The sequence below is a fragment of the Zalophus californianus genome, chromosome 4 (assembly GCF_009762305.2).
Source record: "Zalophus californianus isolate mZalCal1 chromosome 4, mZalCal1.pri.v2, whole genome shotgun sequence".
NCBI classification, from domain to species: Eukaryota; Metazoa; Chordata; class Mammalia; order Carnivora; family Otariidae; genus Zalophus; species Zalophus californianus.
The window spans coordinates 109,180,452-109,200,152 of NC_045598.1; the positions used below are offsets into that span (position 1 = coordinate 109,180,452).

At 38.4% G+C, this 19,701-nt stretch overlaps 1 protein-coding gene across 4 annotated transcripts in view; it reads right to left on the reverse strand.

The window, feature by feature from the left end:
• Positions 1-19,701, reverse strand: part of PRKDC (protein kinase, DNA-activated, catalytic subunit) — a 240,692-nt gene that overhangs the window by 31,885 nt on the left and 189,106 nt on the right. The gene's annotated exons all lie outside the window — the stretch shown is intronic.

The following is a 19,701-nucleotide window of genomic DNA, read 5'->3' on the forward strand; positions in this document are numbered from 1 at the left end:
CAACTCTTTAAAAGATATTTTTCCAGATACCATTTATTGCCTATACCTCCACAAAATAAAGCATTTAAATGCACAATGTTCTCTCTTAATGAATGGGTGACATGCCCTATGTTGGGTCAGAAGCCGTTTCTCTTTTCATATCTCCTAATCTAAGGTCCCCACCCCAAAGGTGAAACATGTAAAGCAGCAAACAGGTTAAAATCACTGGGGATATGAAAAGATAAGGCTGTATTGCTATAAAATTCTTTGTATTTGTATTGTAATTTACATATCTGACTGTTCTAGTGATTTCATTTTCATTATTTTCATGTCAGTACCACTGACAAGGACCTTAACATATAAAATCCATCCCTGATCAATATCAACTAAGTTTTTTATTCATCCAGTGACTAATTTCCATTTTCTTAGAAATACTGTGGCCAGATAGACTAGCATGTCCCATACATCTCTTTCTTTTGTTTTGTTGTTATTCCCAAGATACAAGCCTCTCTAGTCATCTATCTGCTTCTGTGTTCCTAGCCCCCTACCCAACACACAAGCGCCCCCTCCCTCCCAAGAGCTCCTGTTTTTTTAAAAAATTTTTTATTGTTATGTTAATCACCATATATTACATCATTAGTTTTTGATGCAGTGTTCCATGATTCATTGTTTGTTCATAAGACCCAGTGCTCCATGCAGAACGTGCCCTCCTCAATACCCATCACCAGGCTAACCCATCCCCCTACCCCCCTCCCCTCTAGAACCCTCAGTTTGTTTTTCAGAGTCCATCATCTCTCATGGTTCGTCTCCCCCTCTGACATACAGTCTTGCACAATTCACAGCGCTCACCGTAGCACATACCCTCCCCAATGTCTATCACCCAACCACCCCATCCCTCCCACCCCCAACCATTCCAGTAACACTCAGTTTGTTTCCTGAAGGAGCTCCTGTTTTTTAAGCTTTCACTGTTTTTAGTTAAAAGAATAAACAAGAAAAAGTGGTGTAAGATAGGTATTTGATAAATATTTGAGGAATAATTATGAAACATGCTTTGAAACATAAATGTTACACTATCAGTATGAGTAAAGTGCCCTGGGCTCACAGAAATAGGAAGGGGGGGCAACAAGGTGAGGTGGATTAGTTTTCACAAAATGAAAGACTTTTTCCTGGACTTTGAAAAATGCATTTAATTTCATGTAGTAGAGGAGCTAAGGAAGTTCTAGATAGAAGAAACAAATTAAAGAAGGCAGAGAAGTGTTATGTGTGTGACATGTTCTTGTATCAGACTGGTGAGGATGGAGCCAGGAAGAGAACCATCTTCCCAAAAATAACAAAGTTCTCGCTCTTACATGACAGCGTTCACATCCTACAGCCCATCCTTCTGCTGATAACGCTATGGATAAAATACCAAATACAACCACCCGAGATCACTGAGAATGAATACAAGATGGCAGACTGAGAAGAAAAGATGGCGGAGGAGTAGGGGACTCTATTTCAACTGGTCTCTGGAACTGAGCTGGATATCTAACAGACCACTCTGAGCACCCAAGAAATGAGTCTGAGATGTAAGAAAATAGATCTGAATCTCTACAAACAGAATATCGCAGGCGGTTGCTTTTGAGGTACGAAGCGGGGAGCCGCGATTCTGCAGGCAGGTATCGGAGGATAAACGGCAGCGGGAGGGAGCCTGGTTGTGGGGATCCTACACCACCGGTGAGTGACAGCCTCACGTGCTAGGGACGGGGCACAGACTCACAGACTGGTAGCGGCAAGGAAAGGACTTTAGGGCAACCCCCTGGGGACAGAAACCGGGAGGAGTGGGGTCATGCGTGTAAACTGGGAGCGGCTGGCGGTTTTATAACCACAAAGGGCAGAGATGTGCCTCGACCTGGAGGCAGGACTGGGGGAGCTGCGGAAGGGCGCACAACCCTGGATGCTGCAGTTTATGGAGGCACAGACAGAAATGGAGACAGTGTGGCCTGGAGAGCTCACTGAAGAACAGACTGCGATCTCTCTGCTCTGAGGCAGAGGGTTGGAAATGGTCTCTTTTGCTCTGACTCTCGGAAGAGACGTGGAAAGCCACCAGAGAAAGCCGCCAGAGAACAAAAGCCCCAATAAACTGATTCCCACTGAGCCCATCCCCCACCACAGGGGGGTAGGGCAACTCCGCCCAAACAGGGTTGCCTGAGTAACAGCACGGCAGGCCCCTCCCCCAGAGGACAGGATGGGAAGACAAGAAGCAGCAATCTTAAGGTCCCTAGAAAACAGATGCATCTTGCTTGGGTTCTGGTCAATAATTTGGAATCTATACATTCCCTCAACCACCCATCAAGAGAATGACTATGAGGAACCCCCAAATTAGGAAAGATTCAGAGATTATGACTTATGCCACAGATTTACAAATGGATGCAGATATAACCAAGATGTCAGAAATGGAATTCAGGCTAGCAATTGTGAAGACAATTGCTAGAATGGAGAAATAATTAATGGCAACAAAGAGTCTCTAAGGGCAGAAATGAAAGCTGAATTGGCAGAACTTAAAAATGCTATCAGTGAGATCCAATCTAATCTAGATAATCTAACAGCTAGGGTAAGTGAGGCAGAAGAACAAATAAGTGACCTGGAAGAGAATTTAAATGATAAAAAGGGAAAAGAGGGGGCCAGGGAAAAACTCAGAATCCATGAAAATAGAATCAGAGAAATAAGTGGCACCATGAAGCGTTCCAATGTCAGAATAACTGGAATTCCGGAGGGAGTGATGAGAGAGAGAGGACCAGGAGATGTATTTAAGCAAATCGTAGCTGAGAAATTCCCCAATCTGGGGAATGAAACAAACATTCGTGTCCTAGAGGCAGAGAGGACCCCTCCCAAGATCAAGGAAAACAGGCCAACACCCCGGCATGTAATAGTAAAACTCGCAAATCTTAGAACCAAGAAAACCATCCTAAGGGCAGTTAGGGGGAAGAGATTCCTTACATACAGAGGGAGGAACATCAGAATAATGTCAGACCTATCCACAGAGACCTGGCAAGCCAGAAAGGCCTGGCAAGACATATTCAGGGTACTAAACGAGAAGAACATGCAGCCAAGAATACTTTATCCGGCAAAGCTGTCATTTAGAATGGATGAAAAGGAGCAGAGCTTCCAAGACTGGCAGAAACTGAAAGAATATGTGACCACTAAGCCGGCCCTGAAAGAAATATTAAGGGGGGTGCTATAAAAGGAGAAAGACCCCAAGAGTGATATACAACAGAAATTTACAGGGACAAACTATAAAAACAACGTCTTCACAGGCAACATGATGACAATTAATTCATATCTTTCAATAATCACTCTCAACGTGAATGGCCTAAATGCTCCCATAAAACGGCAAGGAGTTGCAGATTGGATAAAAAGACAGGACCCACCCGTATGCTGTCTACAAGAGACTCTTTTTGTTTTTTTTAAAAGATTTTATTTATTTGACAGAGAGAGACACAGCGAGAGAGGGAACACAAGCAGGGGGAGTGGGAGAGGGAGAAGCAGGCTTTCCTGCTGAGCAGGGAGCCCGACATGGGGCTCGATCCCAGGGCCCTGGGATCATGACCTGAGCCGAAGACAGATGCTTAACGACTGAGCCACCCAGGCGCCCTTTACAAGAGACTCATTTTGAACCTAAAGATATATCCAGACTGAAAGTGAAGGGATGGAGATCCATCTTCCATGCCAGCGGACCTCAAAAGAAAGCTGGGGTAGCAATTCTTGTATCAGACAAATTAGATTTTAAACTAAAGTCTGTAGTTAGAGACACAGAAGGACACTATATCGTTCTTAAAGGGTTTATCCTATAAGATGATCTAACAATTGTAAATATCTATGTCCCCAACATGAGAGCAGCCATCTACATAAGCCAACTGTTAACCAAAATAAAGTCATATTGATAACAATACGTTAATTGTAGGAGACCTCAATACTCCACTCTCAGCAATGGACAGATCATATAAGCAGAAAATCAACAAGGGAACAAGAGCTTTGAATGATACACTGGACCAGATGGACCTCATAGATATTTACAGAACATTCCACTCTAAAACAACAGAATACTCATTCTTCTCGAGCACACATGGAACTTTCTGCAGAATAGAGCACATACTGGGCCACAAATCAGGTCTCAACTGATACCAAAACACTGAGATTATTCCCTGCATATTCTCAGACCACAACGCTTTAAAACTGGAACTCAATCACAAGAAAAAATTCGGCAGAAATTCAAACATTTGGAAGCTAAAGACCACACTGCTCAAGAATGTTTGGGTCAACCAGGAAATCAAAGAAGAACTTAAACAATTCATGGAAATCAATGAGAACGGAAACACACTGGTCCAAAACCTATGGGATACTGCAAAGGCGGTCCTAAGGGGGAAATACATAGCCATCCAAGCCTCACTCAAAAAAATAGAAAAATCCCGAATTCACCAACTAACTCTACACCTTAAAGAACTAGAGAAAAAGCAACAAACGGTGCCTAAGCCATGCATTAGAAGAGAGATAATTAAGATTAGAGCAGAGATCAGTGAGTTGGAAAGCAGAAACACAGAAGATCAGATCAACGAAACTAGAAGTTGGTTCTTCGAAAGAATTAATAAGATTGATAAACCACTGGCCAGACTTATCCAAAAGAAAAGGACCCAAATTAATAAAATTATGAATGAAAGGGGAGAGATCACAACTGACACCAAGGAAATAGAAACAATTATCAGAAATTATTATCAACAACTATATGCCAATAAACTGAGCAAAATGGATGAAATGGAGGCCTTCCTGGAAACCTATAAGCTGCCAAGACTGAAACAGGAAGAAATTGACAACCTGAATAGGCCAATAACCAGTAACGAGATTGAAGCAGTGACCAAAAACCTCCCAAAAAAAGAGTCCAGGGCCTGGTGGATTCCCTGGGGAATTCTACCAAACATTCAAAGAAGAAATAATATCTATTTGACTGAGGCTGTTTCAAAAAATAGAAACGGAAGGAAAACTTCCAAACTCATTCTATGAGGCCAGCAATACCTTAAACCCCAAACCAGGCAAAGACCCCATCAAAAAGGAGAATTTCAGACCGATATCCCTGATGAATATGGATTCCAAAATCCTCAACAAAATCCTAGCTAATAGGACCCAACAATACATTAAAAGGATCATCCACCACGACCAAGTTGGATTTATCCCTGGGATGCAAGCGTGGTTCAACATTCGCAAATCAATCAATGTGATAGAGCACGTTAATAAGAGGAGGGAGAAGAACCATACGGTCCTCTCAATTGATGCAGAAAAAGCATTTGACAAAATACAACATCCTTTCCTGAAAAAACTCTTCAGAGTATAGGGATAGAGGGAACATTCCTCAAGTTCATAAAATCAATCTATGAAAAACCCATAGCGAATATCATCCTCAATGGGGAAAAGCTGAGAGCATTCCCTTAAGATCAGGAACACATCAAGGATGCCCACTCTCGCCACTATTGTTCAACACAGTACTAGAAGTCCTAGCAACAGCAATCAGAAAACAAAAAGAAATAAAAGGTATTCAAATTGGCAAAGAAGTCAAACTCTCTCTTTTCATAGATGACATAATACTTTAAGTGGAAAACCCAAAAGACTCCACCCCCAAATTACTAGAACTCATACAGCAATTCAGTAATATGGCAGGATACAAAATCAATGCACAGAAATCAGTTGCTTTCTTATACACTAACAACACAACTGTAGAAAGAGAAATTAGAGAAACGATTCCATTTACAATAGCACCAAAAACCATAAGATACCTCGGAATAAACCTAACCAAAGAGGTAAGGGATCTATACTCTAGGAACTCCAGAAAACTCATGAAAGAAATTGAAGAAGACACAAAAAGATGGAAAAATATTCCATGCTCATGGACCAGAAGAATAAACATTGTTAAAATGTCTATGCTACCCAAAGCAATCTATACCTTCAATGCCATCCCGATCAAAATTCCAATGACATTTTTCAAAGTGCTGGAACAAACAATCCTAAAATTTGTACAGAATCAGAAAAGACCCTGAATCGCTAAGGAAATGTTGAAAAAGAAAAACAAAGCTGGGGGCATCACGTTGCCTGATCTCAAGCTATATTACAAAGTTGTGATCAGCATGGTAGTGGCACAAAAACAGACATATAGACCAATGGAACAGAATAGAGAACCCAGTTATGGACCCTCAACTCTATGGTCAAATAATCTTTGACAAAGCAGGAAAAAACATGCAATGGAAAAAAGACAGTCTCTTCAATAAATGGTGCTGGGAAAATTGGACCACCACATGCAGAAGAATGAAACTCAACCATTCTCTAACAGCACACACAAAGATAAACTCAAAATGGATGAAAGACCTCAATGTGAGACAGGAATCCATCAAAATCCTAGAGGAGAACATAGGCAGTAACCTCTTTGACATCGGCCACAGCAACTTCTTTCAAGATACATCTCCAAAAGCTAGTGAAACAAAAGCAAAAATGAACTTTTGGGACTTCATCAAGATAAAAAGCTTCTGCACAGCAAAGGAAACAGTCAACAAAACAAAGAGGCAACCCACAGAACGGGAGAAGATATTTGCAAATGACACTACAGATAAAGGGCTGGTATCCAAGATCTATAAAGAACTTCTCAAACTCAACACCCAAAACACAAATAATCAAGTCAAAAAGTGGGCAGAAGATATGAAAAGACACTTCTCTGAAGAAGACATACAAATGGCTAACAGACACATGAAAAAATGTTCATCATCATTAGCCATCAGGGAAATTCAAATCAAAACCACATTGAGATACCACCTTACACCAGTTAGAATGGCAAAAATGGACAGGGAAAGAAACAACAAATGTTGGTGAGGTTGTGGAGAAAGGGGAACCCTCTTACACTGTTGGTGGGAATGCAGGTTGGTACAGCCACTTTGGAAAACAGTGTGGAGGTGCCTCAAAAAGTTAAAAATAGAGCTACCTTATGACCCAGCAATTGCACTCCTGGGTATTTACCCCAAAGACACAGATGTAGTGAAAAGAAGGACCATATGCACCCCAATGTTCATAGCAGCAATGTCCGCAATAGCCAAACTGTGGAAAGAGCTGAGATGCTCTTCAACAGATGAATGGATAAAGATGTGGTCCATATATACAATGGAATATTACTCAGCCATCAGAAAGGATGAATACCTAACTTTTACATCAACATGGATGGGCCTGGAGGAGATTATGCTAAGTGAAATAAGTCAAGCAGAGAAAGACAATTATCATATGGTTTCACTTATTTGTGGAACATAAGGAATAGCATAGAGGACATTAGGAGAAGGAAGGGAAAAATGAAGGGGGCGGAATTGGAGGGAGAGATGAACCATGAGAGACTATGGACTCTGAGAAACAAACAGGGTTTTAGAGGGGAGGGGGAGGGGGGATTGGTTAGCCTGGTGATGGGTATTAAGGAGGGCACATACTGCATGGAGCACTGGGTGTTATACGAAAACAATGGATCGTGGATCACCACATCAAAAACTAATGATGTATTGTATGGTGACTAAGATAACATAATAATAAAAAAAGATGGCAGATTGTTATGTGCAGGGAGGCCAAAGGTACTGTCATTAGGATGAGTTTTTGTTTTCTCTTTCTTTTTCCAGTTTTTCCATGAGGGTAACCATGGCTGATAAGGGGTATGGTAGCCAGAGTGACTAAGATTCCGACAGGAATCCTGCTGTATTGTGCCCGGAGAAACCTGCAAGGGAACCTAGGCAGACCAAAGGTTGTAGTGGAAATCTTGGAAGGGAGAGAGCCAGAGAAGAGGCCCTCTAATTCTATATATGAAGCCACACAAGTTTCAACCTCCCTCCTAAAATATTCATGTGTAGGATTGACTGGAAACAGTGATGGAAAGGCTTGAGTCCTGAACTGAGATGTAAATCAAGAAGGCAAGACACAGTCCACTATCCAAATCTAACTGGGCTGACTGCTTGCTAAAGCAATAATTCCTGAGAATTATAATAGAGCTCAGAGTCTACAGAAGGTAATATTAACAATTTCTAAGATCCAAAATTATTTGATATACAAAGAACCAGGGAAATATATCCATTCTTGGTAGAAAAGACAGTCAACAGATTCAACTCTGAGATGATCCATATGCTGGAATGATCATAAACGACCTTAAAGCAGCTTTAAAAAAATTTTTTTATTTATTATTTTAGAAGGAGAGTGAGTGAGCGGGGAGGGGTGGGAGTGGTAGAGGGGGAGGGAAAAGGACAAGCAGACTCCACAATGAGTGTGGAGCCTGATGTAGGGCTTGATCTCACAACCTTGAGATCATGACATGAGCTGAAACCAAGAGTCAGATGCTTAACTGACTGAGCCACCCAGGCACCCCAAGCAGCTATTTTAACGATGCTCCCAGAGGTCAAAAAAATAACATGAAATAATGGAAAGGCAGCTATCTCAGTAGGAAAAAGTAAGTATTAAAAAGCCAAATGGAAATTTTACAACCGAAAAAATAAACTAATAAAAAATTTGCTACATAAACTTAAAAGATGAATTAAGACAACAGAGGAAAATGACAGTGACCTTGAAGATAGTTCAATAGAAATGATCTAATCTGAAGAATAAAGAGAAAAAAAGATTGAATAAAAATGAACAGAGCTTCAGGGACCTGTGTAAGACAATGTCAAAAAGTCTTAATATATATATAATGGGCACCCCACAAAGACAGAAAAATTGTAGCAAAAAATATTTGATGAAAAATAACAGAAAATTCCCCAAATTTAGTGACATAAATGTATAGATTTGAGAAGCTCAGGAAACCTTAAGCAGGTAAATTCAAAGGAAACTATACCTGAACATATCATAATCAAACTGCTGACAGCCAATGATAAAAAAAAATCCTGAAACCAGTCAAAGAATATGATAGATTACATACAGGGGAACAACAATTTGAATAATCTTACTTTCCCTTACTTTCTCTTTAGAAACATGAGGGCAAATGATACTGCTGAGGAGGAAGGGGGATCCACCCAGAATTCTATATCCACAGAAAACATTCTTCAGGAAACACAGTGAAATAAAGATATCTTCAGATAGAGGAAAACTAAGAGAATTCACCAAAGGCAGACCTAAACTACAAGAATTGCTTAAAGGAAAATTTTCAGCTAAAGGTAAATGATATTGGAGGAAAACTAGGGTCTTTACAAACAAATAATGAGCATAAGAAATAGTAAGTATAAAATGACTTTCTGTCTCCTCTAAGTTCTTTCAAATATGTATGACTGTTTTGCTTTATATATTAAAGCAAAAATATAATATTATCTATTAATGTTTTCACTATATGCTACATCATACATTATATCGACATATAATGATAAAAAGGACATTTCATCAGGAAGACCTAGCAATTATTGATGTGTATATTCTTAATAACAAAGTTCAAAATACAGTAAGTAAAAACAGAATTAAAGAGAAAAATAGACAATTTCACAAAGTAAGAGATTTTGAAATCCCTACGTATCTCAGCAGCTGATGGGATAGACAAAAAAATCAATAAAGACATAGAGTTCTGAAAAATACCATCAACCACCTTGATCAAATTGAAATTTATAAACATTACGTCTAAGAACAGCATAATATACAGTGTTTTCAAGTACACATAGTATATTTACTAAAATAGACCATATGCTAAACTGTAAAACAAGTCTCAATAAATTTTAAAAAGCTAAAACCATGCAGAATGTGTTTTGTGACCACTGTGGAATTAATTTAGAAATAAATGAGAGACAAAAAAACCCCTTCACCTATTTGGAAATTAAAGCACTTATAAGTATTTCAAGGATCAAAAATGAAATCACATGAGAATTAGAAAATATTTTTTAAGATTTTATTTATTTATTTATTTTATTTATTTAGCTTGCACATGTGCAAGCTGCCGGGGGCGGGGGGTGGAGAGGGAGAGGGAAAGAATCTCAAGCAGAATCTCAAGCAGACTCTCTGCTGAGTGCAATGCTTGACGTGGGGCTTGATCCCATGACCATGAGATCATGACCTGAGCCAAAATCAGGAGTCAGACACCCAATCAACTGAGCCACCCAGGAGCCCCAGAGAATTAGAAAATATTTTAAATTAAATGATAATGTAAATACTATATATCAAAATTTGCAGTATGCAGCTAAAGCAGAGCTTAGAGGGATGCATGTAACTTTAAATGTTTATATTAGGGGAAAAAGGTATAAAATCAACCATCAAAGTTTCCACCTTAAGAAACTAAAAAACGAAGAGCAAAGTAAGTCAAAAATAAGTTGAAAGAAGAAAATGCTAAAGATGAGACCAGAAATCAATGAAATAGAACACAGATATTAAAGAAAATTAGCAAAGTTGAAAGCTGGTCCTTTGCGAAGATCAACAGAATTGACAAACCTTTAGCTAGACTGATCAAGAAAAAACAAAGAACACAAATCACCAATATCAGGAGTGAAAAAGGGGTTCCCACCACAGATACTGCAAGTAATAAAAAAAATAAGAGAATAATATGAGCAACTTTTTGTGAACAATTTGACAACGTAAATGAAATGGAAAAATATAGTGAAAAATACAATTTAATAAAATTGACACAAAAAGAAACAGAAAATTTAAATAGCCCCATCTACCGAAGAAACTGTGCATTATCAAAAATCTTCCCCAAAGGAAAACTACTAGTGTCTCACTGGTGAATTCTATCAAATATTCACGTAAGAAATAAGAAGGATCTTCTTACATAAACTTTTTCCAAGGAAGAAAGAAGGGAACATGTCCAACTTATTTTATAAACCTAATACCAAAACCTGACAAAGACATTATAAAAAAGAAAATTACAAACCAATATCCCACTTGAATATACACAATAAAATTCTTAACAAAATGTTAGCAAATCTAAGAATATATAAAAAGGATCATTGTAACCACACAAGGTTTACCCTCAAAATGCCACATTTGTTTCATATTAAAAAATCAGTCAATGTAATAAACTACAAGGAGGACTGGCATCATCAAGATGGTGACATAGGTCATTCTTGACTTCAGTCTCCCTCAAAAAACAAAAACAAAAACAAAAACAAACAAAACCAACTAACTACTATTCATAGACAAGACACCACTGAGAAAATCTTAGAACACAGGGGTAAGCCTGAAACACCACAGAGACTCAGATGGATCACATAAGAAGAGAAAAAGGAGCAGCTACTGTATGACTGTATGGTCCCTACCTCAGGATGGGACAGTACCACACCAAGAGGGCTCCGCCCCCAAGTCTGAAGTTTTTCTAGTAGGAAAAAAAGAGCCCGAGAGGGACATCTAGTTACCCCAGCGTTGTGGTTTGCAAATCAGGAAGCGCGCTTGGGTCTCATCTCTTAGGGATCATGAAGGAACCTGCAGCAGAACTTGATGACTGGGAATCAGACTGTGACAGAAAGGGGGTTTGGGCTTACAGCAACCAGCACTCAGATCTTGGCAGATGGAGTTCCTACTCATAGCAGTGCCCAAGTAGAAATTCTAACCAGTGGCTTGGCTTATCTGTGGAGCCAACACAGTGGCCCAGTCTGACCAGGGAAGTAGGCAGGGCACAGGTCTGCCTGATGTTAGACCCCAAACAACAAGCTAATCTGCCAGGGGAGGGAAGCTAATTCACAGCTCCACCTATTTCTGAGTGTCACTCTTGGTCCTATCCTACCTGACCATGAAACTTGATTAGAGCACCTAGGAAGCTGCTTAACCCAGCAGCACTTGGGCAGAAAGTCCACACAAGCAGAAAGTCCTGCCTGTTTACAGAGCCAAGCCAGTGGCCCCAACTGCTGCACAGTTCTGCCTAATTTGCTTCCCAAATAAGAGCCTTGCCTGCTTTGGTATCTGTTCCGTGTCCCCCATCCATGCAGGGAAGCTAATTAGTAGCCCCACCCACTGCTGAATACAGCCTCCAACCCTGCCAATCCTATCCAATCCCAGTTCCTGGGAATCTGTGAAGCTAACCCTGCAACTCCTATTAAATTGGCACTTGAATGGAGAGCCAGACCAGCAGCCCTGTGTCTATAGGGGCAATATGGTGACCCCATCTGACCAGAGAGCTTGATGCACAGTTCTGCCTGATTTGGTCTCCTAAACAAAGGCCCTTGCAAGCCCTAAGGGCCTGTTCTGAAGTCCCAACCAGACAAGAAAGTGAATTTATAGCCCCACCACTGCTGAATACAGCCTCCAACCTAACCAGAGCTGACCAGGAATCTGCACAGTCCATCCTGCAACTGTGATTAGAGCAGCACTTGAGCAGAGCACCTGATGGGTGGCCCTATCCATCTACAGAGCCAGGACAGTGGCCCACCAGGCCACAGCACTTGGTACATAGTTCTGCTTAATATGGTTCCCAAACAAGAAACCTGCCCACCTTGGGGCTTGTATAATGGCCCTGCATGGGCAGGGAAACTCATTTGTTTAAACCCACTACTGAATAGAACCTTCAGCTTGCCTGCCCATGGAATCTAACCAGAGTACACAGGAAGCTGTGTAGCCCATCCCATAGCTCCATTTACAGTAGTACTTGAGCAAAGAGAATAGCCAGTACTTCTCCCTCTCTGCAGGGCAAAACGTGGCTTCCTCTGGCAGGAAAATGCAGTGTTCATCCCTGCCTGATTTGGGCCCCCAAACAAAGCTCTGCTGGCCTTGGGGCCAATTTGCTGTCCCACCTTGGGGTGAGGGGAAGCTAATTCAGAGCCCTGCCCACTGCTGAGTATAGTACTTAGTCCTGACTATCTAGAAGACTGACCAGAGAATAGAGGAAACTGCAGAGACCATCCTACAGCTGCACTTCAGTAGGGAAACAAGTCAGCAATTCTTTTCAGTTGTTTGCAGCCAGTGGCAACTACCCCACCCCAACTGCAGAACTTGGGCAGTGGCCTCACCCTAAAACATATCCTAAGATAATCCCCACCTGCTCAAGGATGCTACCAGCTGACACATCCAGAACCCCAAGCTGAGCTGACTGGTGAAGGACTGTTTCTGTCAAAGCAAACCTGTAAAGTCTGGAGGAGGAGACTTACTCAATTGTGTAGACACCAATGTAAGAAATCAGGATCATGAAATATCAGATAAACATGACACCACCAAAGGAAAATAACAAAGCTATAATAAATGACCCTAAAGATATGGAGATCTATGAAATGTCAGAAAAAGAATTCAGAATAATACTTTTATAGAAATTTAGTGAACTACAATACAGAAATAGACAAACGAAATTAGGAAAACAATGCGTGAACAAAATGAGAAGTTCTATAACAAAAACAACAAAATAGAAACCATAAAACAAAATAAAACAAAAACCAAAAAACCAGTAATCCTAGAGCCAAAGGTTACTAAGACTGAATTGATGAATTCACTAGAAAGCAGACCTGACCATGCAGAAGAATCAGTGAAATCAACCAGAGAAGACCCCTCCCGCCACAAAAAAAGATAAAGAGTAAAGAAAGTCTATGGACTTATGGGGCAGCAAAATGAAATAATAAACCCATTATGGGAATGCTAGGAGAAGAGAAAGGGACATAAAGTATATTTAAAACAATTAATGGCTGAAAACTTCTCACAAACCTGAGCAGAGAAATGGATTTCCAATCCATGAGGCCCAAGGGACCCCAAATAGATTGAATCTGAACAGGGCTACACCAAGACACATAATTAAATTATCAAAAGTCAAAGACAGACTTTCTGAAAGCAGCAAAAGTGACACATCATATACAAGGGAACCTCCATATAAGACTATAGGTGGAGTTCTCAAAAGAAACTTTTCAGGCCAGAAGACAATGGAATGATATATTCAAAATATTGAAAGAAAAAGCCTGTCAACCAAGAATACTATATCTGGCAAACTTATCCTTCAAAAATGAAGGAGAAATAAAGACCTTCCTGAACAATCAAAAGTTAAGGGAGTTTATTCACCACTAGACCTGGCTTATAAGAAATGCTAAAGGGAGTTCTTCAAGTAGAAATAAACCACTGCTAATTAACATCATAAGAACATGTGAAGTTATACAAAACTCACAGGTAATGGTAAATATAGAGCCAAAGTCAGATTCTCTAATATGGTAATGGTGGTAATTCACTTATAATGCTAAGTTTAAATTAAAAAAACAAATGTAGGGGCACCTGGGTGGCTCAGTTGGTTAAGCAACTGCCTTTGGCTCAGGTCATGATCCTGGAGTCCTGGGATCGAGTCCTGCATCAGGCTCCCTGCTCAGCAGGGAGTCTGTGTCTCCCTCTGACCCTCCCCCCTCTCATGCTCTATCTCATTCTCTCTCTCAAATAAATAAAATCTTTAAAAAAATAAACAAATGTATTAAAAACAGTAACTACAGTAATCTGTTATTAGATGCACAATATAAAATATATAAATTATAACATTAACAACTTAATACATGAGGAGCATGAGGAAGTAAAAATGTAAAAATTTAAAAATGCTATCGCAGTTGTCAGCTTATAATAGGATATTATAAGATATTTTATGTAAGTCTCATGGTAAACACAGAGGAAAGGTCTTAGTAATTACAAAAGATCATGATAAAGAAGTCAAAGTATATCCATACAAACAGTCATCAAATCACAAAAGACAGCAAGATAAGAAGCAAGGAACAATAGATCTACAAAACTGTCAGAGAACAAAATGGCAAAAGTAAGCCCTTACCTGTCAATAACTACTTTAAATGTAAATGGATTAAATTCTCCAATCAAAAGACACAGAATGGCTGAATGAATAAAAAAACAAAATCCAACAATATGCTGCACACAAGGGACTCACTTTAGCTTTAAAGACAACACTGATTGAGAGTGAAGACATGGAAAGAGATATTTCAAGCAAATGGTAACCAAAAAATAAATAAAAAAAAATAAAAAAATCAGAGGTAGCTATATTAAATCAGACAAAACAGACTTTAAGCTCACCACAGTAAAAAGATGCAAAGAAGGTCATTATATAATGATAAAGTGGTCAATCCATCAAGAAGATATAACAACTGTAAATATTTATGCACCTAACACTGGAGCACGTAAATATATAAAGCAAATACTAAAAGGAAAATTAGAGAAAAATACAATAATAGTTGGAGACTTTAATATCTCACTTTCAAAATGGATAGATCATTCAGAGAATCAATAAGGAAACAGTGTTTGTGCACAACATTATAGACAAAACTATAGACTACAGACCTAACAAACATAAACCATGGAGAAAAAGCATATGATCAATTAAACAGATGCAGAAAAAAAGTATTTGATAAAATTCAACACCCATGCATTCGTTAGAAAAGTAAAAGTGCTGAAGAAGCCCAAGTTTGAATTGCGAAAGCTCATGGAACTTCATGGTGAAGGTAGTAGTTCTGGAAAAGCTTCTGGGGATGAAACTGGTGCTAAAGTTGAACGAGCTGATGGATATGAGCCACCAGTCCAAGAATCTGTTTAAAAGTCAGACATTTAATGGTGACAAATAAAAAAATCACATTTGTGATGTTTAAAAAAAAAAGAAAAACAAAAACAAAACTCAGAAAATGTGAACAGCAAATAACTGGAACACTGCTGAAAAACATAAAATACCTAGGAACAAATCTAACAAAAGACATCTAAGAATCCTTATTGAAAAAAAAAAGTCACTGAAATTAAAGGAAGAGGTAAAATTTTTACTATTTGCAGGTGACATAACACTATATATAGCAAACGATAAAGATGCCAACAATAAAACTACTAGCAGTATTAAATGAACTCAGTAAAGCTGTAGGATACAAAATTAATATACAGAAACCTACTGCATTTCTATACACTAATAATGAAGTAGTAGAAAGAGAAATTAAGAGAACAATCCTATTTACAAATAAATACACTGTAAGGAATAAAATATCTAGGAATAAACTTAACCAAGGAGGTGAAAGATCTGTACTGGGAAACATTGATTAAAAAAAATGGGGGTGCCTGGGTGGCTCAGTCGTTAAGCATCTGCCTTCGGCTCAGGTCATGATCCCAGGGTCCTGGGATCAAGCCCTGCATTGGGCTCCCTGCTTGGCAGGAAGCCTGCTTCTCCCTTTTCCCCTCCCCCTGCTTCTATTCCCTCTCTCGCTGTGTCTCTGTCAAATAAATAAATAAAATCTTTAAAAAAAAATGAATAGGACACAAACTAATGGAAAGATATTCCATGCTCATGGATCAGAAGAACCAGTCTTGTTAAAATGTCCATACTACCCAAAGCAATCTGCAAATTTAATGCAATCCCTATCGAAATACCAAAAACATTTTTCACAGAACTAGAACAAATAATACTAAAATATGCATGGAACCACCACAAAAGATCCCAAATAGCCAAAACAATCTTGAGAAAGAAGAATAAAGCTGGAGGTATCAGAATCCAAGATTTCAAGATATACTACAAAGCTACAGTAGTCAAAGCAGTATTGTACTGGCACAAAAACAGACACACAGATCAATGGAACAGAACAGAAAGTCCAGAAATAAACTCACCCTTATCATATGGTCGATTAACCTATGAGAAAGGAGGCAAGACTATACACTGGGGTAAAGACAGTCTCTTCAACAAATGATGCTGGGAAAACTGGTCAGCTACATGCAAAAGTGTGAAACTGGACCGCTTTCTTATGACATACACAAAAATAAACTAAAAATGGATTAAAGACCTAACTATGAGACCTGAAACCATAAAACTCCTAGAAGAGAACACAGGCAGTAATATCTTTGACATCAGCCATAGAAACAATTTTCCAGATGTCTCCTCTGGTAAGGGCAACAAAAGCAAAAATAAACTATTGGGACTATACCAAAATAAAAAACTTGTGTACAGTGAAGGAAACCACTGACAAAACAAAAAGGCAACCTAATGAATGGAAGCATATGTTTGCAAATGACATATGTGATGAGTTAATATCCAATGTGAACAGCAAATAACTGAAACACTGCTGAAAAACATAAAATACCTAGGAACAAATCTAACAAAAGACATCTAAGAATCCTTATTGAAAAAAAAAGTCACTGAAATTAAAGGAAGAGGTAAAATTTTTACTATTTGCAGGTGACATAACACTATATATAGCAAACGATAAAGATATAAAGATATAAGAACTTACACAACTCAACACCAAAAAAGCAAATAATCTGATTTTAAAAATGGTCAGAGGATCTGAATAGACGTTTTTCCAAAGAAGACATACAGATGGCCAACAGACACATGAAAAGATGCTCAAAGTCGCTCATCATCAGGGAAATGCAAGTCAAAACCCCAATCAGTAAATAAATAAATAGACGGAGAAGAGAAGGCTCTTCCTTACACTAAGAGGTAGACCTCATTGTCTACACCTGTCTACACCTGTCAGAGTGACCAAAATAAAAAACACAAGAAATAACAAGTATTGGTGAGGATGTGGAGAAAAAAAAACCCTCATGCACTGTTGGTAGGAATGTCAACTGGTGCAGCCACTGTGAACGATAGTATGGGGGGCGTTCCTCAAAAAATTAAGAACAGAGCGTCCATGTGATCCTGGAACTTCACTACTGGGTATCTGAAGAAAACAAAAACACTAACTTGAAAAGATATCTGCACTCCTATGTTTATTGCAGCATTATTTACAATAGCCAAGATATGGAAGCAACCTAAGTGGCTGCTGACGGATGAACGGATACCGAAGATGTGGTATGTATACAATGTAATATTAGTCATAAAAAAGAATTAAATCTTGCCATTTGCAACAAAATGGATGTACCTAGAGTATAATGCTAAGTGAAATAAGTCAGAGAAAGACAAATACCATATGATTTCATTCATATCTAGAATTTAAGAAACAAAACAAATGAACAAACAAAAAAAACCAGACAAACAAAAAACAGACTCTTAACCACAGAGAACATAATGGGGGTTGCCAGAGTGGAGGTGGGTGGGGCATGGGTGAAATAGATAAAGGGAATTAAGAGTACACTTAAAATGAAAAGAAATTTTTTTTTAAAGAAACCTAAATAAGCCTAATTAGAAAGACATATATTCATGAATTGGAGAACTCTATATTGTTAAGATGGCAATTCCCAAACTACATCTAGTCAACAAAATCCCAATATGTCAGTGCTTTTGTTTTTGGTAGAAATTGACAAGCAGTTTTCTAAAATGTATATATAAATATAAATAACCTAAAACAAAGTAATTTTCATAAAGAAAAAGAAAGCTGGAGTAGTCACCCTATGTGATTCAAGACATAAAGCAACAGTAATGAAGAGAGTTTGACATATGAAAAAAAATGTGTATATAAACAAGTAATAGAATAGAGTATTCAAAAACAGACCCACACACATATGGTCATTGATTTTCAGAAAAGCTGTTGAGGCAATTCAATTATGAAAAGACTTTTGAACAATGGGACTAGACAACTATATAGCCATATGAAAAAGCCATATGAACATCATACCATCTACCCACCTCACACCATCTACAAATATAATCTTGGGATCATAGACCTAAATGTAAGAACTAAAACTATAACATTTCTAGAAAAAACATGGAATAATTTTGCAAGATGTGCCTATAATATCAGTTTGAAGGGGCTCCTGTTGGCCAAATCTGAGACAATTTGGACATGATATAAATAAGAACATTAATGGATTATATTCCATTAAATAAAATTGGAATCCATGATTCTATATTGGTAACTAAAATTTAAGTAAGTAAATAAATAGAGAAGAGAAGGCTCTTCCTTACACTAAGATGTAGACTGATAAACAGAACAAGTGGTGGAGCTAGAAAATCATCACCTTGTAACTATCATTGTCAAGATTGGTTCTGGCTAAGAGTCATGCACAGATACAAAATATAAAGGGTTAAGTCTTATGAGAAGCAGGATATATGCATGTTTCAAAGCATCTCTCATATTGCTGAAAGTGAGAAAAAAACTAGGCATTAAAACAACAACAAATCCCAAGCATTACACACTGGAGAGACCAGACAATATTTTTTCTAAGTTCTGCTTTTTTATTTTCTTATTTATGTATTTAAGGTTTTAATTTTAATTCCAGTTGGTTAACATACAATGTTAAAGATGTATAATATAGTGATTCAACACTTACATATATCATCCAGTGCTCATCACAAGTGCACTCCTTAATCCCCATCACCTATTTAACCCATCCCCCCACCTGCCTCCCCTCTGGTAACCATCAATTTGTTCTCTATAGTTGAGTTTGTTTCTTGGCTTGCCTATTTCCCTTTGCTTGTTTGTTTTGTTTCTTAAATTTCACATACAAGTGAAATAAATATGATATTTATCTTTCTTTGAATGACTTATTTTGCTTAATATAATACTCTCTAGCTCCATCCATGTTGCAAATGGCAAGATTTTGTTCCTTTTTATGTCTAATATTCCATTGTGTGTGTGTGTGTGTGTGTGTGCGTGTGTACACAAACACACATTACATCTTCTTTATTCATTTGTCAGTGGATGGACACTTGGGCTGTTTCATACTTTGGCTATTACAGATAATGCTGCTATAAATATTCAGGTGCACGTATCCCTCTAAGTTATTATTTTTGTATCCTTTGGGTAAATACCTAGCAGTGCGGTTGCTAGACTGCATAGTACTTCTATTTTTAACTTTTTAAGGAACCTTCTTACTGTTTTCCACAGTGGCTGCACCAGTTTGCATTTCTACCAA